Below are 24438 nucleotides of genomic sequence, written 5' to 3' on the forward strand. Positions count from 1 at the left end.
ACTGGATCTCACAGGTGAAGGGAGAGATAAGGCAGAGGCCGTCTCTAACCCCGCTGAGAGATCCATCTGCGATCCCCACGATACGCGTCGTCGCTCTGCCTCGGCAGGAGCGGGACCCGAACCGCGGGGAGCGCGCACCGAACCGCTCTCCTCGAAGAGCGCCCGGCGGGAGCGGAGCGTCCTTAATGGTAGATGCTCGCAATGCTCACAATCAGCTCCCTCGAGAGCTGACTGGGCCTGCTGCACTCCCAAACAAACAACACAAAGAACGTGTGTATCCATGGGGTGCTTTATAGTTTCCTGGTCGATGACGTCACCCGCCTATGACGTTCCATCTCTCCATTGGGCTGATTCCATACGTGCTTCATGACGCACAACGCAGGGGCGTTCCCACAGCGTTTGACGCAGCTCGAGTTCCCTTGAAAGGGAACTGCATGAATGCAATTGATTGGAAAAGGGAATTGGAGGGAGAAGTGCTGCTAACACATGCTGTTCTAACAGAGGAGGATGCAATAATCTCTCCAGGAAAATTACAGACTTTGTTAACAATTCAATGTTGTCTTTTCCTTCTTAAATTTCTTGGTTTGTGATCGTACAAAACGGATTGCCGCGCTTACATCATCCACTTTATGTTACTCTTAAATGTATTAAATTAATGGAAATAACATCTGGTATTTTTAGTAAAAGCATGAATTAAGTACTTATAAAACACAGTTCGTCCCCAATATTTCTTAGCACAGAAAATACAACTAAGTTAACATAGTAATTCTTAAAGACTATATGATTAAAAAAAATTACCTGCACACAGAGCAGTGAAAGAGAGTAGTAAGTCGTAATATTGTTTAAGCTCCACCTATTCAAAATACATTTCACCTCGTTAGAAAGAACATTGAAAATGACGCAGCTAGAAAGATCGTATAGTACATCAAAACAACAGTGCATATATTTGTAGGGACATACACATGAAGAGGTAATAGCTGGCAGGCTCATGATAATACGGGCTACTTTTGAAAACTGTAAAATGGTGTTATAAATGTGTATGTCCCTACAAATGGTATAGAACTTTTTTTATAGTTTAAATACAACTTTACAGAGTTGTAAAACTGATGAATATGTGTTCCCCTTCAGGGACTACCGCTGCGTGTAATCGCAGTGGGAACGCCCCCCAGCGTAGCGCGTCTGAAGCATGAATGAAATCAGTCAATGGAGCGTCACAGCGGGTGACGTCACCGACCAGGAAGCTATAAATATCCCCTGAATACACAAGCCACCAGCTTCTGTTACTTCAGCAGCGCTCTGTGTGTGTCTGATATCGATCGATTGTGTTTGTCTGATTTTGTCAGGAGTTTTCACTATATATATATATATATATATATAAAAAAAACCAAAATGAGCGAGCAGTATAGAAAGTGTGGTCCCCCCTGTACACGTTACATCACGGGTAGGGATTCTCACGAGTTATGTGTAGCTTGTTTGGGAGTTCAGCATGCCCAGTCGGCTCTCGAGGGAGTCGATTGTGAGCATTGCGAGCGTTTTCCTTTGAGAACTCTGCGCTCGCGGCGATCGCTCTTTGAGGAGAGTGGTTTGTTGCGAGCTCCCCAGGGCTCGGGTCCCGCTTCTGTTGAGGCAGAGCGGCGGCGCTTGACTTGGGGTTCGCAGATGGATCTCACCGGCGACGCTGAGACGGGCCCCGCCCTATCTCAGCTTTCTCCGGCGGGATCCAGTGCCTCTCACCCGGCTCTGGAAGCACGCGCTGCGGCGGTTACTTCTGCCCGGGTGGAGGCACGCGATGATGTGGAACTTAGATTATCCAGTTCTGAGGATCTGGATGTCAAAAGTTTGGCATCAGAGGAAACTAGCTCACTTCATTATACTGCTGAAGAAGGTTTAATGGATGTGTTATCTCGGGCTGTTGAAAAACTCAGTATTGAATGGCCAACTGATAAACAAGAATCTAGAAATAAAAGCAAACTAGATGATAGATTTCTCTCTGCACGTCCTCAGCCTTCTCGCCGGTGCTTACCATTCTTCCCAGACCTTCATGCTGAGGTTTCAAAGACCTGGGTTAGACCGGTTTCGAGCAGAATATATACCAATCAATCCAATGCTTATGGTAATATTTTTGGTGCAAAGTCTGCTGGATATGTGACGATGCCGAAGGCGGAGGAGACGCTCGCGAGCTATCTCTCTCCTGCCTCGGCATCTTCGCTTAAAGCACCGGCTCTTCCTTCTAGACCACTGAAAAATACTTCTGTGCTGGTGGGGAAGGCTTACTCGGCGGCTGGGCAGGCGGCTGCATGTTTGCATACAATGGCCATTATGCAGGCTTATCAGGCTGACCTGCTCAAAGATGTGTGTGAGGGGGGAGAAATTTCGGCAGATATGATCAATGAGCTCAGGCAGACTGCTGATCTCACTCTCCGGGCCACCAGGGAAACAGCTAAATCTGTTGGCCGGTCTATGGCAGCCATGGTGGCCACAGAAAGGCATTTATGGTTGAGTCAAACCTCTATGAAAGAAAAAGATAAATCTCTCCTATTAAATGCTCCTGTTTCGCCTGCGGGCCTCTTCGGTGACGCTCTTCACTCTGTCACTGAGAGGTTCCAGGAAGAGAAAAAACAGGCGGCTGCTTTTCATAAGTTTATCCCTCTCAAAGTGCGCGTCACTGGGGCTGCTGAGCGAGGGCAGTCCCAGCCGTCGAGTTCGTCTTCTAAAAGAGCACAGCAGAAGCGGAGTGTCGCGTCTCGTGCCCCCCCGCAGACAAACTGGAGGGACGAGGCGGGGCGCTCTCCGGCGCGGCCTTCTCGGGGCAGGACTGATCTGAGGTCAGTCATTGTCGCCAGGAAGGCCGCGTCGAAAAAGTCCTGACGGGCTGAACGTCAGGACTCTGAGGGTGGTCCCCATCGGGAAAGACTTGAGTTCGCCGCTCAAAAACACGGCGCCCTGTCTTTCTCGATGCCCTCAGGGGTCTGTTCTACTAACCCTGCCTATACAGGGCGTAGAGAGACTCGGCGAGCGATTTCCCGAGGGATGCTCGCCCCCTCCGAGGAGGGTTGTGGAGTGCTCAGACCAGCTGTTTCCTGCCAGTATGTTACAGGGCGCTGTGTCTGTCACTCGGGATGTTCATCCAGAGGCCAACCTCGAGAGGCTGGTTCCCTTAGTAGAGTTCCTGGCGGAATGGGAAATGCTTCCCAATGTTTCTCAGTGGGTCCTGAATATTATAAAGAACGGGTACACTATTCAGTTCAGAACGCGTCCACCTCGGTTACGAGGGGTTCTGCCCACGGTGGTGGGCCCCGAGCAGGCTCTGGTATTAGAACAGGAGGTAGAAACTCTGCTGCACAAAGGGGCTATAGAACGGGTTCCTCCGCCCAGCACGGAGTTAGGATACTACAGCCGGTACTTCATCGTTCCGAAAAAAGATGGAGGGCTGCGTCCCATTCTAGATCTGCGTCTCTTAAATCGCACTGTAGGGAAGCTCAAATTCAAGATGCTCACTCTCAAACAGATCGTGTCACAAATCAGATCCGAGGACTGGTCTGTCACGATAGACCTAAAGGACGCCTACTTCCATGTATCCATCTTCCCTCAACACAGGAAGTTCCTGAGGTTCGCTTTCGGGGGCGAAGCGTACCAATATCGGGTTCTTCTGTTTGGCCTAGCACTGTCACCCCGCACGTTCACGAAGTGTATGGATGCAGCTATAGCCCCGCTGAGGCTGCAGGGCATTCGTATTCTGAACTATATAGACGATTGGTTAATTCTAGCTCAATCAGAACAGCAGGCGGTTCGGCACCGAGATGTCGTTCTTGCTCACATCAAGAGGTTGGGGTTGAGGCTCAACGCCAAGAAGAGTGTTCTTTCTCCATTACAGAGAACCACTTTTCTCGGTGTAGTGTGGGATTCGACGACGATGCAGGCACAGTTGTCACCTGCTCGTGTTGCTTCGATTCTCGCCGCAGTAGATCAGGTCAAGCTAGGCCAGTCGTCCACTGTAAAACAGTTCCAGAGACTGTTAGGTCTCATGGCAGCTGCGTCCAACGTGATACCTTTTGGCCTCCTGCACATGAGACCGTTACAGTGGTGGCTCAGAACCAGGGGATTCTCCCCGAGGGGAAATCCGTTTCGCATGATCATGAGTTCGCGACGATGTCTTCGCGCCCTGGTTATGTGGAAAGATCCTCGGTTTCTGTCCCAAGGCCCGGTGTTGGGAGCTCCTTGTCGTCGCGTTATGCTAACGACAGATGCCTCTCTCACGGGGTGGGGGGCGATCATGAGTGGTCGCCCAGCTCGGGGTCTGTGGGGGGACCATCACCGTCTATGGCACATAAATTGTCTAGAGATGTTGGCAGTGTTTCAGGCTCTGAAACACTTCCTCCCAGACCTAAGGGGCCACCATGTTCTTGTTCGAACAGACAACACATCGGTGGTCTCTTATATCAACCATCAGGGGGGTCTGCGTTCTCGCCCACTTTACAAACTGGCACGTCAGATTCTCCTATGGTCCCAGGGGAGAATTCTTTCTTTGAGAGCTATTTATCTCCCAGGGTACTTAAATCAGGGGGCAGACATCCTGTCGAGGCAGGGGCCGAGGCCCGGGGAATGGAGTCTTCACCCCGAGGTGGTGGAGCTCCTATGGGAACATTTCGGTCGTGCCGAGGTAGATCTATTTGCTTCCAGAGAGACATCACATTGTCCACTGTGGTTCTCTCTCAGCCTGCCAGCCCCACTGGGGTTGGACGCGATGGTACATCCGTGGCCGAGGTCACGTCTGTACGCTTTTCCCCCGATCGCTCTGCTCCCGGGAGTTCTGGAGAGGGTTCGCCGGGACGGGCTCAGTCTTCTGCTAATAGCCCCGTTCTGGCCGGCCCGAGTATGGTTTGCGGACCTAGTGTCTCTCCTCGACGGCTCTCCCCTAGAGATACCGATCAGGAGAGATCTACTCTCTCAGGCGAGTGGGTCGATCTTTCACCCCCGCCCAGAACTATGGAGGCTGTGGGCTTGGCCTCTGAGGGGGCCCAGCTCATAGATTCTGGTCTCTCGACTGAGGTCGTTGAGACCATCCTCCAATCCAGAGCTCCCGCCACAAGGAAGTTATATGCCGCGAGGTGGAAACTTTTCACCTCTTGGTGTGGAGAGCGCCAGCAGGACCCAGTTAACTGCCCGGTTGGTACAGTGCTGGATTTCCTGCAGGACCGGCTCTCCACAGGGTTATCTCACTCCACACTGAAGGTGTATGTGGCGGCCTTAGCTGCTTACCACGACCCTTCGAGTGGAGGTTCTCTCGGGAGACACCCACTTGTATCTCGCTTCCTTCGTGGCGCCTTGAGGCTGAGGCCTGCAGTCCGCACGAGGGTACCAGCTTGGGATCTGGCCATCGTCTTGGAAGGTCTCTCCCTAGCTCCTTTCGAGCCCATCGAGGAAGTTTCGGAAAAGTTCCTTACACTAAAGACTATCCTTCTTCTTGCTGTCTCGTCTCTAAAAAGAATTGGAGATATTCAAGCACTTTCGGTGGCTCCCTCGTGCCTGGAATTTGCTCCTGGTATGGTAAAAGCTTTTCTCTGTCCGAGACCAGGGTATGTTCCTAAGGTACCAACCACTTCGGTTAGACCTATAGTTCTGCAGGCTTTCTGTCCTCCGCCTTTTTTGACGTCAGACCAGGAGAAACTTAATTTGCTGTGTCCTGTTAGGGCTTTAGATGCGTATGTCCACAGAGCTCTCCTGTGGAGGAAATCAGAACAATTGTTTGTCTGTTTTGGGTCACCTAAGAAGGGGTGTCCAGCATCTAAGCAAAGGATGAGCAAGTGGGTGGTCGAGGCCATCTCGCTTGCTTACGGTTCGGCCCATCAGCCTTCACCTTTGGCTGTAAGGGCTCATTCCACCCGGAGTATGGCTGCTTCTACAGCTCTTCTTTCAGGAGCTTCTCTTCAGGACGTTTGTGATGCGGCAGGCTGGTCCTCACCGCACACTTTCGTCAGATTTTATTCCCTTGACCTTAGCTCCACTCCCGGGGCTCAGGTTCTCTCGTCGGCTTGTGTCTCCTTATGACACACGACGGGGATTTGGTCGTATGGGGATGTGGGTATTGCGTTCCCACTGCGATTACACGCAGCGGTAGTCCCTGAAGGGGAACGTCCCGGGTTACGTATGTAACCCTAGTTCCCCGAAGGGACGGACGCAGCGTGTCCTGCCATACTCTCGGCATCCCCTTGGATCGCTTGCTTCAGTAACATTAGAAGCTGGTGGCTTGTGTATTCAGGGGATATTTATAGCTTCCTGGTCGGTGACGTCACCCGCTGTGACGCTCCATTGACTGATTTCATTCATGCTTCAGACGCTCTACGCTGGGGGGCGTTCCCACTGCGATTACACGCAGCGTCCGTCCCTTCGGGGAACTAGGGTTACATACGTAACCCGGGACGTTTTTGGGTGGAGAATTCAACTGCACAGAAAATTATATGTTGGATAGGAACCATGTACAGCCTCATGCGAGACATCACTCAAGACATGAGACAATCGGAATCTGAAATTGTTAACTTACAAGCGTTGGCTGATGTTGAAAGAGAACAAAGACAAGTTGAGACATTAAAGACCAAAAGGTCTCTTTTGGAGAATATGCTTGGTATAAAGGCACAAGGAGCTCTGATAAGGTCAAGGCATCAAAATTTAACTGAAATGGACACTCTTCAACGCTCTTCAGCTTAGAGAAAACGAATGGACGATGCAGATACAATGGAGATATATTCACTCTTTGCGGTCAAAAGTGGCCAGGAGTTAATTGAAGCAAATGATATAAGACGGAGAGCTGTAAGGTTCTATGACGTACTGTTCAAGAGTGAATATAAAGAGAATGTTTAGTTGTCTGCCGTTTTCCTTGAATGATTGCCCAGTGTTGCTGAAGACTCAAAGGTACATCTGGAAAGACCCTTGTCCAATCAGGAACTTTTGAATTCCCTTAAAGATATAGAGGGTGGAATATAGATATAGAAGTCTCCTGGTATTGATGGACTCCCTGTGGAGTTCTATAAAGAGTTCTCGTCTGTGCTTGGCGAAGACCTATTACGTGTTCTTAATGAAAATCTGACAAAAGGCTCATTGCCTTTGAGTTGTAGAAGAGCTGTTATAACACTGCTTCCTAAGAAGAGCAATTTACAGGAGATCAAGAACTAGCGTCCAATAAGTTTGTGGTTTAAGTGCCCCATTTAATATCAGTAGTTGAACCTTTGTAAATTAAGTTAAGAAACAAAATTGTGGGTTTATCATTGCATTGCACAGAGTTAGAGCATGAGGTGTCAGTATATGCTGACGTTGTTATAATAATAGTTAATAGCCAAAGGGATATTGAAAATTTGGTATCTGTGTTAAAGGACTTTGGTTTAATTTCATCTGCTAGAGTAAATTGGGAGATGAGTGGTGCTCTGGCAATTGGAGAATGGGAGGAGAGTTTACCAAAGTTACCTGTTGAGATGATATGGAGAAGGGGGTGGTGCTAGTTATTAATAATTTAGTAGCCTCAACATTGTGGCATATGTTGTCTTGTGTAGACCCACCTGTTGGCCTCTTGCCAAAATTACAGACAATTCTGGTTATTTTTTTCTGGGACAAACACCTCAAAGTGTGCTGGAGGGTGGGCAGGTCCTGGTATACTTGCAAAGTAGGCTTGCGACCTTCCGCTTACAATTTGTCCAAACATTTTTGAAGGGGTCTGCGGATCTGGTGTGGATGTTGCACTTTTTTTAATGGACCACAAGAACATTTGACTTAATGAATTACCCCCTTTTTATCGTGGACTTTTTAAAACTTGGAGACATTTTGTCATTCATACAAAATGTCAGACTCTTTGTTCCGGTTGCTTGAAGAACCCCTGGTTAAAGGAGTGAGGCTTGAAGTAATAGGCGAGAGCATGATGGGTCTTACCCAGATACTGTGCACCTCCAAAAATGTTCAATTGAAGCATATAGATGATGTGGCCGGGCCTGAACTGAATGATATTAATGCAGTGGCTACTTTGCTGGGGCAGAGGTCAACCCGCCAAACAGTAAAAATAAACTTTGGAAGAAAAAATTAGCAGATGAGGATTTAAAGTTGTTGAAAGCATTTGAAAATGGGTCTATAAACTTGGATGAGACTGATTCCTTTCCAAAACTTTGTCTCACACCAGATTTTAAAGATGCAACAGGACCTTTAATTGATTTGAAAGGTTTGATGGATTTGTGGTGTTAAATCTTTGATGAATTGAAGTGATGTAATAAAGTTGTTTTAAAAAAAGATATATTATAATAAATCTCAAGCAAATACTTGCCATACTTATTACAAGAAGAAATACAATTGAGAATAGACATGGTCAGGAGCATTTGACAGTTTTCAAAGCTTTTGTAAAGTCTAGAATCATGATAGATTTGAGGTATTATAGAGCAATGAATAATGTGGGAACATTTGTACAGCAGTGGTGTTATACTGATGCTACTATCTGTACAGTGGAGGAAGGAGAGTTGTGTTTTGATATTTTGTGATGTTAAATCTTTGATAAATTGAAGTAATGTAATAAAGTTGTTTTGAAAAAAAAAACTCTCTCTCTCTCTCTCTCTCTCTCTCTCTCTCTCATTATGTGTGGCATCAGTGTACAGTCGAATGATCATATGAATCACATTACAGTCAGTATATGAGTTACAGTCATCTGGAGAATTTATGGGTTTCTTCATGTGTCATAAGGTAAACAATTCAGATCAATTGTGTTACAGGAATAGTTCTCTCAAATAATTTAAATTATGTCATTGTTGTTCCAAACCTGACTTTCTTTCCTCTGTTGAACAAATTTAGAGGGATTTTTTAGCCTGGTTTCTTTCATTCAATGCAAGTAAATAAGCACTGGGGCTGGGAAGCTCCAAAAAGTAAACAAAAAACAAAAGCACTATGAAAGTACTATCATTTAGTCATGCTTTATACCAGTTCTTTAAGTGATTGTATCATTATATATAGATTAATCTTGCTTGTTTGACAGACATGGGTAGTGTATGGGAAAACTGACTGAAAAAAATAATATTTGTTTTTGTTTGGTGACATAAGGGATTCATAAATTACCATTATAATACATTAGAATGTTGATATCCTGACATCAGGCCATTCACAGTGGAAGGCGCAAGCGCCTGGTCTCAAATTTGAGGTCTCAAACTTGAAGTAGTTATAGGCGGGTTAAAGGGATACTCCACTTTTTTTGGAAATAGGCTCATTTTACAACTCCCCCAGAGTTAAAGTGTTGAGTTTTACCGTTTTTGAATCCATACAGCCGATCTCCGGTTCTGGCGGTACCACTTTTAGCATAGCTTAGCATACATCATTGAAGTGGACAAGACCATTAGCATTTCTCCAAAAAAAATGACCAACGAGTTTAGATATTTTTCCTATTTAAAACTTGACTCTTCTGTAGTTACATCGTGCACTAAGACCGACGGAAAATGTAAAGTTGCGATTTTCTAGGCTGATATGGCTGGGAACTATACTCTCATTCCTGCGTAATAATCAAGAAACTTTACTGCCGTACCATGAGTGCAGCTGGCGTAATGATATGACGCAGCACCTGAAAATTCCGTCAACATAACCAACGTGACAACCTGCTTGCGCAGGGAGCGTTCCTTGTATCATGGAGACATTTGTGACAGATGATTCAGAGGACATATACTACAAGGAACGCTCCCTGTTCCTTGTAGTATACGCTCCCTAAGTTTTAAATAGGAAAAATATCGAAACTCTTTGGTCATTTTTTTTTGAGAAATGCTAATGGTCTTGTCCACTTCAATGATGTATGCTAAGCTATGCTAAAAGTGGTACCACCAGAACCGGAGATCGGCTGAATGGATTCAAAAACGGTAAAACGCAACACTTTAACTCTGGGGGAGTTGTAAAATGAGCCTATTTCCAAAAAAAGTGGAGTATCCCTTAAAGGGGGATCCTCCCCAGAGAAAATTTTGAATATTTTTCAGTTTATTGTAGTTTAAATGTTTATGATTAATAATAATAATAGTTAGAGAAGTACATTTTACTATACACTAGGAATATACTTCTGTCATATATTCTTTAAGTTAAACCAAACTTTTATTTTGGCAGATTGTCATGGTCCTTTGAATTTCGGTTTGCATTTAACACATTTTATCAAGTGAAATGCTTGTGAGGTGAATTTGTATTCATTGTACAGCCCTTAAATTAATTATTTAATTATTAAATTAATAATTATTAATCTAAAATGTGCTTAACTCAGTGACATTTTATGCAATAAATTTCATTTTAATAATTGGATTCTGTAATTTCATAGACATTTTTCTGCATTCTGGAAATCATATGGTCCTACATTTGAGACAAAGTTGATACAGAGATATAACTGAGAAATCTCCTGTGCTACAAACTAGTGTGCACTGAAATGTGGTCATCACTTTCAGACAGCGTTTGAATGGAGCAAATTTTTCATTATTTTTAACTTCAGAAACCCCCTCACATAGATTGGATTGGAAAATGAAAACAGCCCAGATATCTTCACATGCGTCGTTCATTGATTACTTCTGCTTTGTTATGTAGATGCTCAATGGAAGAACAGAGACAGATTTTCATGGAAACTTCTGAAAGGGGTTTGTGATTTTGTTCAAATTGTGTTTTTGTATAGACCTGTCATCCAATATTTTAGATAAGGGATATTCTTCTCTTCTGATTTAAATCTTTTTATTCCAGACTGAGAACAAAAGCATTTCTTTCTAGCTCGACTTTCATTCTTTGACTTTCTTTTCTGTGAAAAGGTGTTACAAGAACTCTAATAAAGCACATTTGATGTCACACCAAATCAGATGTAATCAAAACCTCAGTAGCTCAACCTCTGCCATTCTACAGGTTTTCTTGCACTAAGAAAGTTTCTGTTTTTTAACATGTAGTGCACTGAGCCCAAGAGTCATGTTAAGAGAAAATAGTGAGAAAAATTGATCTGATGTGGATAAATGAGAGGGAGCATTACAGTGAGTTAGAGTTCTGAAAGACACAGCAAATGTCAGTCTTGTTTTCTTGTTTTTAAGTGCTAAAAACACCTATGTTCACAATCAACAAGAGTGACACCTGCATTTAATGTTTTTTTTAGGACTGATGAGTGTAGCAATGTTCAGGGAAGAAGGAGGCGGGAACCGGCGAACAATCAATATATACTTTATTTCAAATAAAATAAACAAACTAAAATACAGCCAGCAGCCCCTCCCGGACGACTGCTGGCTTACCCAAAATAAACATAACGGCCAGCAGCCCCTCGCGGACGACTGCTGGCTAAAATGAAACACACAAACCTAACACAACTAAAACACAGGCCTGTTCCTCTCTCGATCATCAACGTCGTCGCTCCCCCTTTATGCTTCCGCTCCTCCGTGAGAGATGCGAGACCGGTGTGCTTCACAGGTGCTGCTCATTAGCAATCGCACCACCGGCCTCGCGCCGTTCTCTCACGTCCCTCGGCTGTCCTGTTCGCCACATACCCCCATCACCCCTCACAGGCCGGGGGGTACCAACGAGCCTGTGCCTCCTCCCCCCCCCCCCCCCGGCGGCGGCGATCCCTGGGGGGTATGGACCGACAAGCCGAGGGAAACGGAGACGGAAGCATGAGGAGCGACAGATCGAGAGAGGGGAGAGAGGAAAAAAAAAATTTGGTCCGGTTCCCACAACGCGCTGCCATCTGGTCCCCCACCAGCTGGGCGATCACCTCCGCGGTGCCTGGCGGTGACGCTGGGTAGCCCTCGGTGGACGGCTCGACGCTCCTCCGCCGCCCGGTGGACGGCGACGGCTCCTTGGGTTCCTAGGGCAGTCGGCAGGAGTCCCCCACTCCCTGCTCCTCCCCTTCACTGGTGGACGGCAGCAGGCTCCGGCCCACGGCGAGCGGCGGCGACTCCCCCGCTCCCTCCCGGACGGCAGCCGCCCCTCCAACTCCCAGGCGGCCGGCAGCGAGCTCGACCGCCCCCCCGGCAACTCACTCCAGCGCACCGCCTCGAGCGTCCATGGCCGCGAGTCCCCCGCTCCCTGCTCCTCCCCTCGTTTGGCGGATGGCAGCAGGCTCCGGCCCACGGCGAGTGGCGGCGACTCGCGCACCATGCTCGATGGCACCGCGGATTCCACACAGCAGCGAGGACTCTCTGACAGCGCGTTCCTCCCTCTTCCCGGGTTTCAGCACCAGTGTAGCAATGTTCAGGGAAGAAGGAGGCGGGAACCGGCGAACAATCAATATATACTTTATTTCAAATAAAATAAACAAACTAAAATACCGCCAGCAGCCCCTCCCGGACGACTGCTGGCTTACCCAAAATAAACATAACGGCCAGCAGCCCCTCGCGGACGACTGCTGGCTAAAATAAAACACAAAAACCTAACACAACTAAAACACAGGCCTGTTCCTCTCTCAATCATCAACGTCGTCGCTCCCCCTTTATGCTTCCGCTCCTCCGTGAGAGATGCGAGACCGGTGTGCTTCACAGGTGCTGCTCATTAGCAATCGCACCACCGGCCTCGCGCCGTTCTCTCACATCCCTCGGCCGTCCTGTTCGCCACAATGAGGTTTGCATACAGGATGCACATCGTGTTTCCGTACGATATTAACATTATATTCTCTTTAATAAATATACGTTCCGACAAAAATTAGATGCAATTATAATTGATTGGTGTATAAAAAAGTCAGCATGAAATGAAAGTTGCAATTGTCTCTTCTTCCCTATTGTACGTATATCTGAGCAAAACAGCTTCGCGAACAAGACAAACTGTAGGAACCTAATGTTTTCCATTGAGAATAGATTGGATGGTTGTGTTTGCTGTTGCTGTGATCACTGAGTGACAGTTACCCCGCCCTCATGCCAGTAAACACGTCATCAGAGAAGAGAAGACACTTTGCAATATTTTGATTAAAGATTACGAGGGCTCACTAATTTAAAAAATAATAATGCTTTTAATGTCACGATTCACCTGTCACCACTGCACTACATTTCCCATGATCCCTCCTGGCTCCCACCTGCACACTCTCCTCATCATTGCGTCATTGTATGGACTACTTACCTGTGGTTCCCTACCTGTGTGCCGTTTCTTATTCTTTGATACCTACTGGTATTATCTCCTTTCTCCAGTTCCTCTAATGGTAATCTCCAAAGACTTGTTATAAAGGCCCCGATATACTCATTGCAAAGTTCTTTTTTGTTCTTTGTTTAGGGATAAAATGAAGTTCAGTGCAGTTCAGTTCAGTCAATTAAAGAAAACGTACTTGAAGGAGGGAACAGAGATGTAGTCGACGTGTCGACTGATTGGGATCATGCTTCGGGAGCCTTTCATCTTCAAGTATTGTTAAAACGAGCCAATGAACATTGGCCAGCAAGAATTGCATCACACACTCCGCCCTGCAGAGCGGGTATAAATACGGAATTGTTTGCACACCCCAGTTATTTTTCGCTGAGGAACCGGTTGTCCAGCAATAGTGGCGACGGGACTACGTCTCCATTCCTTCCTTCAGGGAACGAGGGTTACATGCATAACCGTTTTGTTACCGTTCAATCGCTCACGTTCGATGTAGTCGATGTGTCGACTGATTGGGATCCCAATTAAAACGCCACTAGTGCTGTCACCTTCCAGTGCCTAGACAAAAACCTTCTGATCCCCCCGCATTATTGAGGCGGATACTCACTGAGGCAGCTCCAACCTATAACAGGGGGTAGACTCAACGGTCAGATAGGGCATAGCGGGCACTGCCAAGGGAAGACACGGGCTCACCGCAGGGAGGAGTACCGTGGAAGAATACACATGGGATCACCGTAGGGATCACAACATATGGGACCCAGCCTAACACAGGTTCCACCATTGCATACGAGTGTTAGGCCTGGCACCGGAATCTCCGCCACGTCCATTGCCGAAGGTTGTCGAGGAACTCAACAGGGTTCGGCTAAAGAGGAACTCTACTGGAGCAAGAATGGCATATGCATCCAGTCCATAGGAAGGGAATGGCGCAGCAAGCAGACACTTCGAACCAGGCTTACAGTGAAACTAGCTTCATGTGAAGGGAGCCCACGGGACGCAACTGGCTCGAAACATAGGCTATTTCTCTAGCGAACGTGTTTGGTGCTCCGGCCCGCAGCTCTAAAAACATCTGGCAGCGAGGAACCCTGTGTCAATGCCCAGGAAGGAGCTACACTCTCTTTTTGGAGAGGCTCACTACCCAGGTGGGCACTTTGCACCTTGGGTAAACACACCAAGATGATGGCAACCACTATCCAGTAGGCCAACCTCTGCTTGGAAACAGCCTTCCCTTCTGCTGGTCTCCGTAACAGACAAGAGGTGGTCTGAGGTCCTGAGTACTGTTGATTTCATCAACGAAAAATATGACTAAATATCATCGTCAACGAAACTTTATTACATGATCCGGGACGAGACGCACCGTAAATGCTAGTTATGTGACGATGACTATAATTAAATGTATAATGCAATTTTGTTGACGAATAAAAACGAGACTAAATGTGGTTTACAAAATAAAAACTATGCTAAAATGTCTCTTCATTTTCGTTGACCAAAACGAGACGAGTCAAAATGTTATAACATTATTTCCTCTGGTTTAGTCGCGTTATTATTATTATTTTGCAATAATTCTGTTTCGTGTGTCTTACTTCAGGGGCGGCATCAGGTCGCACTGCGCAGACGCACTTGACGTCACTTCCTCAAACCCCACTCACGGCAGCTGCGGCAACGACAACAAACAACGTTAAGTCTTACACAGAGAAAGGGACCGATGGCCGGCCTTCTGGGGTTCGAAAATGAAAAATAAGAAACGAAATTTGGAAAAACTTTCATTTTATCATGTGTGTACTTGTAACATGTTTGGTTGGTAAAATAAATAAGTTGTAAATTCAAATCAGAGCATCTTCCGTGTCTGGAATGGATGTATTCTTGAGTCTATAAGGTAACAATAATATAATAAGATAACCTTGTTTGAAATGGTTTTGGCTAAAAGAAAAATTTGGTTTCGTCTATGCTACTAGGTACTTATACTGTATTGACTGGGTTAAATAGAATTGTATAACTAACAAGACACTAAAATACAATTTTCATTGACTAAAACTAGACTAAATGTCACCAGTTTTCGTCGACTAAAACTAGTCGAAAATAGTCATGGATAATTCTAACTAAAATAAGACTAAAATGCTCAGACTTTTAGTCGACTGAACCTAGACTAGACTAAAAAGAGTATGAACGTGACTAAAACCAATAAAAACTAAAATGACACTTTGACAACGACTAAACTAAAACTAAAATTAAAACAGGCCGCTAAAAACAACACTAGTTCTGAGGCTTTGCGTTCTGTACAGCTATAACCACAAGGAGCGGAAGGGACAGAGAAAAAAGCAGGGGCTGGGTCTGCCTCCTCCGGGGCAGTGCTTGCAGGCTCACCACCTGGTCCCATTTAAGGGAGAGGTAGGAACTTAGGGCACATATCCAGGCCGGGGTCTCAGGAGGTATCCTGAGTGATAGTGAGAGTTGGCCGGCCCGAATTCCAGGCACAATTCGCCAACCGAAATTGCGTGCAGGTCCCCTACTCTCTTGATAGAGGCCAAGCAAGCAGAAGAACAGGATTTTTAACTCAGCTGCCTGCAGTGGCTCAAAGGGATATCTCTGCAGTGAGGTAGCATGAGAGATAAGTCCCAAAAGGGTATAGAGGGGGCGCAAGGCGGATTCAGTCTCCTCACTCCTTTCAGGAAACTGACGATCAAGGTGTGCTTCCCCATGGATTTGCATCCACTGCATCGTGATGTGCAGTTATAAGGCGAGAGAAGGAGACAGCCCTCGCTCCAACCCATCTTGCAGGTAAGAAGCACGGAGTGACCGATCATCTTCATGGGGGCCTTCTCGGTTAGAGAAGAACACCATTCAACAAATAGGTTTCAATTCAGGGCGTAAGTATGCCTCATGGAGAGTGCTCTCGCAGATGTGATGGTATCTACGACATGTTTGTGGTAATACCTAGAGCCTCCGCATCCCGCCCTTTCGGGACCAGATATGGCGTTTCCAGAGGTCTGGACACAGGTGCCAACGGTGCCCCGTCACTGAGAATGTCTCAGAGGAATGGGTCAGGAAGGGCTGTCGAGAGGAGCATAAGTTCAGTGGACTAGGTCCGGTTGGGCCAATAAGGGGCAACTAGCAAGACCTGCTCCTTCTACTCCATGACTTAGCACAGGGCTGTGCAAGAAGGCTCACTGGGGAAACGCATCTCTGCGGAGGCCCCGGGGCCAGCTGTGTGCCAGTGTCTCCGTGCCGAGGGTTCTCCGCTCGGTCAGGGAGTAAAAAAACTGGCACGAATGGGATGAGTCCGGAGAGGCAAACATATGCAACTGTGCGGCCCCGAAGTGGTCCCTTCTGGACCAGCTGGACCGCCTGGGGATGGAGTTTCCACTTCTCCCTGGGCCCCAGGCTGTTGTTAATTGAGAGCAGCAGCGGGTGGAGACATGTGCTGGATGGCCTCCGTCTGCTTCTGGGCTGCTTCTGCTTCTTCTATAACCAACCGTCAATAAACACAAACACAGAGATTTGATTCTGTTAAAACAACAGTTGAGAGCTCAGTAGCTCACGATCACCGCTGCACTCTCGCTGTAGAAACCACCAGCACTGGGAGAGTCTTCCAGAAGAATACCAACACACTCGTTCGTTGTATAGAACAACACTCTTCAGAGACATCGACACCGATCTGCTCCGAAATGAAAGACAACTGGTGTATGCATCCACTTCCGTATGCATACCGGTGCTGCGGGGCGGAGCGTGTGATGCAATTCTCGTACACCAATGTGCATTTGCTCTTTTTAACAGAACTCGAAGATGACAGGCTCCCTAAGCGTGATCCAACTGTGACCCTGGATGACAAAACCAGTCACATGGGTCATTTTCACATGAAAGCTGAATAAATAAGCTTTCCATTGATGTATGGTTTGTTAGGATAGGACAATATTTGGCTGAGATACAACTATTTAAAAATCTGGAATCTGAGGGTGCAAAAAAAATCGAAACATTGAGAAAATCGCCTTTAAAGCTGTCCATTTATGTTCGCGATTGTGCTGCATTCACTCACAAAAATATTTTCATGGAACATGATCTTTACTTAATATCCTAAAGATTTTTGGCATAAAAGAAAAATTGATAATTTTGACCCATACCATGAATTGTTGGCTATTCCCACAAATATACCCGTGCTACATAAGACTGGTTTTGTGATCCAGGGTCACAAATCAGTTGACACGTCGACTACGTAGAACGTGAGTGACTGAAAGGGAACTCAGTGACGTTATATCAATGAAATATTTAAATAAAGTCATTTGTGTCAATGCATATGCTATTGAAATATTCAAATAAAACTGTATTTGTGGAATGCAATATGCTGATTATTCCCTGTCATTCGCTTAAAGTTCACTATAAAATGTATTCTCCCTCAAGTTGTTTCAAACCTGTATGAATTTCTTTATTCTGCTGAACACAAAAGGAAGACATTTAGAAGAATATGGGTAACCAGACAGTTGATGTACCCCATTGACTTCCATAGAAGGAACAAAAAATACAATGTGTGGCGAGTGGTTAGTTTGATGGCAGAGTGAGAAATTGGCAAAGAGAGGCAGACAGAGCGAGAGCAAAGGAGAAAGAGAGTCGACTATGTCACCATGGCCACTTAGCCAGGGAAGTATCCTAGAGAGGACACACAGGTTCGATTTTCCCCTACACAGAGACGTGGATATGACAAAGTAAAAAAAGATTCTTTATTTGACTAAGATAAAATGCTAAAGAGTGCAAGTCATTTAGGTTTGAGCATACAAAGGCTCAATCCCACTAACATAACCACAACACAATAACAATAAACAAACTCACAGGACTCGTGATTATCAGAAGCAGGACGAGCTAGTGCCAAACTTCACTAATATCAGCGATGGTCAAGGAGCACCCACACGTGCACTACACTTCACACACACGCACACTCACTTCAACCAAAGATCAATTACTATGGGTTGTAGACCACACAATGTGCCCACCATCAAATAGAGCAACTAGCCCTCCTGCTCCGGACTCACGGCACCTGAAACACAAGAAATTCAAATAAAAAAATAAATAAAAAAAATCTTCTTAAATGTGGGTACCCAGTTTATAAGACACAATATACAAAAACTTGAAATAACCAGCGTAACTAAAAGTAAAAGACCCCAATCCTTTTGAACCGGCAATCATCGGTTTCAGTGATTGTTAAATAGACCACTGCCACCAACCTATCCAGGCTTCGCAGGCCGGGTACAACTCACAACTCCTCTTTCCTTGGACAAGCCGAGTACCACTCTCAGTGACAATTGATAAAAAGAAAGAAAATATTATTCATACCACAACAAGAAAACAATACAAAGACGGCACCCAAAAATAACAAAGAAATCCAAGCAAGCAAAATACTGGAAAACAATTATTAAACAAATCACAAAATAATAAAGCAAACACAAGAAGCAAAATAAACCAAAATATCAGTAATACACATCAACCAAACTGGGCAAATGGCACTCAAACAAACTAACATAGCAAAATAACTAAAATAAACAAGCTAGCGAAAACAAACATCAACAATGCTCAAGCGTGCTCACACTTGAGCAACTGCATCTAAGCATGTTGATGAAACAAAACAATAGAAACCAAACATTGAAATAGTAGGAAAAAAACAGCAGCGGTTAAAGTCCTAAGCCAAGCAGCGGAGTTTTCAAACGCCCTTAAAGAGGCGGATTAATTTACCTCCAAAAGCCCGAATGCGAGCTAGAATAAAAGTAACATTAATTAATCATTGTTGTTCAATGATTGCACATACCAAACATGCGGAGATTGCACCATTCGTCCGGCAGAACTCAGAAAAGAGTTCACAAAGACGAGCTGGAATACACAGAGAAACCCCTCTCTCTAAACACAACCTGATAAAATAAATACGGTTACAAGAGCCAGAAATGGACCTACCAGCAAGCCAAGCAGAAATCCACCAACGACGCTTAGTGCAATATACAACATGCGTTGGTATCCGGCAAACAGCGCGTATTGCCGATGATTGTAAACCCTCAGCACAACGTGTGTTATCCACAAAAAGCCCAGCACCTGACGAGGGTAACACTGTTAACAGTTTAAAATCCTGTAGGCTCGAGCACAATCACAAACGGCTGCAGCACTCACCTCCAGCTAGAGCACCAGACAGACGGTTGCATAATGACTCGCTAGAAAGGCGGTCACACATTGATGCCATACCGTGGCAAAACAGCCACCTTAATATACCGCTTGGGATAAGACGCTAATTAGCTGCGTGCATCTAGGGCGGAGTCAACACACCCAGAGAGGACACCACCAAAAAGCGGCACTTCACTACATGTAAGTCAATGGGGTACATTAACTGTTTTGTTACTGACATTCTTCAAAATATCTTCTTTTGAGTTCAGCAGAAGAAAGAAATTCATACAGGTTTGAAAAAACTTGATGGTGAGTAAATAATGACATAATTTTAATTTGAAGTGAACTAATCCTTTAAGTTAATGGTGTCCTTTATCTCAGATATGACTGACCAACACTGAGTAGCCTACATCTTGGATAAGATTCCTAAAAGTTTCGCACCTACAGCACACATTACAGACATGCATAAATATGGATATGTTCTACATATCTAAAGTATGTAGAAATAATAAAGGAGTCTTTTAAACTACTAGATTTCACTTAACAACTTAAATATAATCTGAATGCACAATAAACTATAGTAAAATTTACTTACATCTCTCAATAGAAAGGTTTTTGCAGGTTTTAATAAAACGTTATTTAATAACAGTAGTCATAAGCATATTTCCAGGACGTACCACAGGCTTGCATATATTACATATAATACAGTTCAATTAATGAAATGGCTCGATCGGTTACTTCCAGTGAATCAACTCAAAAGAACGATTTGTTCAAGAACCAAACATCACTAATTCAGCTACAATAATCTCAAAGTGTGTGTGTGGTACAACTCACCTGGACTGTTTGCAATTTTCTGCTCTGTTGTCTGCAAAAGCCTTTGCTCGCTGTGTGCACGTTTGCTCATCAATGTACCACATTTGTGTTTCACCGTATATCTATGGAAAATTGACATGTTCGCCTTTTACTCAAATATTATACAAAATTTGTGAAAGATTTTGTAAGCATATTGTGTAGTAGGGCTTGGAGTTAATTGTTTTATGTGAAAATGCAATGAAACATAAAATGTGTGGACTTTTTTTTTTGGCAAAGCTGTCATACAAAGAAACACATGCAAAAACAAGAGAAAACCAAAGCAATATTAATAACTGATCATGATTGTGTTGTAGTCAATGTATGCTTTTCCTGCGATCTTGTTTTTCTATTTGTTTGTTTGTTTTTACATTTAAAATAAAACATGTAGCTGTAGTTTCCCTTTTTTGTCTTATGATTTTGTCAGATGAATTCCGTAACTAAGTTAAGTGTTTTGTTCTTCCCTCATATATAAAAATAATAATAATGAATACATAAATATAAAGTATAAACTATTACAATGTAATAGGAGCTGAGTAGGGAATGAGACTGTAGAAGAACTGAAAGAGAGAGAGAGTGAGAGAGATGATCAATACTAAAAAAAACAAAGCAACAAGGCTAATCAGAACTGTTAAGAGAGCAAGAGTGTAAAAACGCTACGCTCAGCAATCAAAATATGTGTTTGATGGACTGCCAATAGTGAGCAAACCCTCATTGAAGACCATAAATCAAAATCACATCTGATGAGGGAAATTTTACAGACAGAGGTTTAAGGTCTATATGGCTCTGGAATGACTCCAGTCTCGTTTAACAATAAAACTGCAAGAAGCTGAGGTAGAAGATAAAGAGAGAGACATAGAGCAAATTTAGCCATACTCCACTGAAAACATGCTTGATCTTTAAAGTCAGCACATTATGAATTTTCATGCAGGCGTATAAATGCCTTCGACTTTTGATTAGAGGGTTTATAAACATGTCTTTTGCCTGAAATATATTGTGCTTCGGCCACAGAGAAGTTCAGCACTAGCATATGTGAAGCTGAGCTTTGCGCATTCATGTGAAGAAATGGCTCCAAACATCAGATGCTGCAGAATGTGGAAATGAAAAAAAAAGTCAACAGAAATACGACTACTCATTTAGACTGTGTCATATGTAAACATTAACCTTTTCCTCATTAAAAATGGTTCACAGTCAGAAGCAGGAGATACTGCAGAGGTCAGATTCACCTCTAGTGTAAATGTAGTCTGGGCTTTGTCGCAGTTTTATATTTAGCAAATTGCAGTGACATTACTTTGCAGATTGGGTGGGGAAAATACATCTGCATCTATTTCCTTCACACTCCCTGAAAAATCCCGCTGGTCTGTGAAATTACAACATTAGCTTTTACAAGGCCTTCGTCAGCACACGCACACACAAAGATGAAAACACAAAACCCTTTGGAGAGCCGACATCTGTACTGCCATACAGAATGAAATATTCAATACTAGAAAACTTTAGAGGGAAACAACATTCATTTTTTTCCTTTTATTCTGAGAGTCTCACAAAAGTTTGAATTTTTTTTTTTTTAAACCATTTATTCTAAAAGTTTTGCTCTGGTAATGCACCTTCCATTAAACACAAATGTCTAAAACTTCTCTATCCCTCAGTCCTGCTTGTCATTATATGTGCAATATCATTCTAAACTCTTTCACTATGTCATCTGTCATCTACTGTATGACCAGATCCCTCACTACTTGAAGTATTTATCAAATGATTTATCAGTGCACATTATCTGTCAGGAATCACAGACTCATAGCCTGACATCAATTTTGGTCACTGCTGTATATATCTATTTACTGTAGACATCTATAGACATCTATAGACCTAAGAAAACTCACAGATATCTGCAATATGAGCTTGTTTGAGACTTCGTTGTTTCTGTAAAAGAAGTCATCGATCAAGGTTTTGACATTATCATCTGTAAGCACTTTCTAATAATGCAACTACTTTCATTTCTCAACCAGTCAGCAGCTTCAACATCTGCTCCTGAAATCTCCTCAATTCCAACCCACTTTCCCAAAAATAAATAAATAAAGAAAACGTACAAACGGACTTGCTTCTTTCTCAGAAACTTTTAGAGGTTAGTGCTGGCAAAGCATTGTGTTATCAATTTGTATTGTTTTGGGAGTCATTAGTGGCCTCACCTGTTTCATACTCATTGAACGTCACTCAGTAAAGCCTACTGGGATGCATAGCTGATGAAGAGTTAACACAAAAGACTTTGCAGCCTATGCCAACTCACTTTTTTATTGTCTCCTGTTCTGGACTCATGGGCTGTTCAGGATATTTTGCATTTCTTTGCGTCTGAATGATGCCTTTGAAACTGACCACATGACATTTTTATTATTTTTCATGTTCGGTTTTTTAATAACTTACTGAATTAACTCAAGCTGTGTCTACTGTTCTGTTTGTCTGAAGTGACGGTTAGAGTGTAATTCATTAATTGTGGTTTTATTCCCTTTGAGGTCATTGTTTTAGTAAGTTTTTTAACAATATATTTTCAATCAAAATTTTACTTGATTTTTCATTTATTTTCACAGCTTGTTCAGTGGGTCCCATGGTTAAGATAGAGCGTTTGGCTTTCAAACTGCTAATAATAAAACAGCTCAAGTGAGCACTGGTAGTCTGACATTAAAAAAGTGTAAGGGACTTTGCAACATTTAATATATAGTATATGTATTAATATCTAATGTTAATATATTATATTTGTTATTATTACACACACAAACAACTTGTTTATCACGTTGAATTGAATAGGATAATATTGTACCATATTGATGTAAAAATACAAAGAGAAAGAAAATGTATTCCATTCTTATAAACAACATGATTAAACAGTGCATTACAAACTAGGGTTCGTGAAGGAACTGCAGGAGGTCCCTAAGTTAAATGATCCTAAACCTAAGTTAATAATTAAATAAATCATAAAAATATCAAATTTAAATTAACAATTCTGAAATAATACAAATTATAATAAAAATAAAAATTAAAGAGAAAGAAGTGCCCCAAAGACATAGAAATACAAGGATAAATGACTTACTGAGTGATCATTCGAATAATAAATGTATTTGTCAGGAGTCAGAAGGGAAATGGTTAAAATAAATCCAGGCATCAAATTCTCTCTCTCTCTCTCTCTCTCTCTCTCTCTCTCTCTCTCTCTCTATATATATATATATATATATATATATATATATATATATATATATATATATATATACATATACATATACACATATATATATAAACTGCATTTAATTTTAATCAGCTTTTCTCACACTCATCAATGATCACTGCATCCTTTTTACAAAGTTGCCAAACCCTTTTATACATTTGTCTTATGAAACTAAAATCCATTTTTAGCAAATAATATTGATTTTTATTTTCTTCAAAAGTTGTGTATAGTATTAAGGTTTATGGTTCAGACCTTCAGGCTGTCTTGTACAAGATAATACATGTCTATGTGTCCTTTGTAATGTTGCTCTTCCCATCTTACTGTCTCCTTTGGATAGATCCCTTATTTCATAGCTTTCCTCATATGTATGTCGCTTTATATAAAAGTGTCTGCTAAATACATAAATGTAAATGTAATTGGATTGTAAACGGATATGAGTATGGAGAGTACTTCACAAAAGACTAGTTCAGGTTCAAGGTTAGAAAAGCCATTGAACTCCAAGCTTGTGTCTGTGGCCGGAGCAAGGCGACAACGGTCAGGGGTTTGAAGATTCATCAAGGGAAAATGAAATGCTTGAGGGAGAAGGGACAAGGGCCTGGCATTGATCAGTACTTCTTACGTAATTCAGTCAAGTCAGTCGAATGAAATCCAGCGACAGGAAGCAAACCACAGTTCGCAGGATATCAGCACCCCTGTCATAGAGGAGAGGAGGGTTTGCACAGTTAGTGATGAACACATTGATTCTAGTGAACCCGGTCAGACTAACCAGCATAAGTGAGAAAAGAACCTCAAAGGGCATAGATGGCCAAGAGCTTGTGAGAAAACTGCATGGGGCATGGTAAACACAGATCTATGCTTTGCATTGGAAAGATAAACTAGTAGAGTTGAAAAGAAGCTGGATAAATTTGGGGACATCATTTACGCATATGGAAGTGAGAGGTTTGGTGTGGAAAAAAGGAAGGAAAAAGTACAAACTACTCCTGGATTGTCTAGACGGCAGCAGAAAATTGAAGGGCTAGTTAGAGAAAGGAGACAGCTGAGGAAGCAATGGAAAAGATCGGAACAAAGTCAGAAGGAGGGACTCAATCTCTTACAAAGGGCCATAAAAGATAAGCTTGCAACATTACGCAGAGCTGAGCGCCTACGGAAACGCTACAAAAAGAAGGAGCGTG

This window comes from Siphateles boraxobius, unplaced genomic scaffold (assembly GCF_051911475.1).
Source record: "Siphateles boraxobius isolate OS27281-9 unplaced genomic scaffold, OSU_SipBor_1 20, whole genome shotgun sequence".
Classification (NCBI taxonomy): Eukaryota; Metazoa; Chordata; class Actinopteri; order Cypriniformes; family Leuciscidae; genus Siphateles; species Siphateles boraxobius.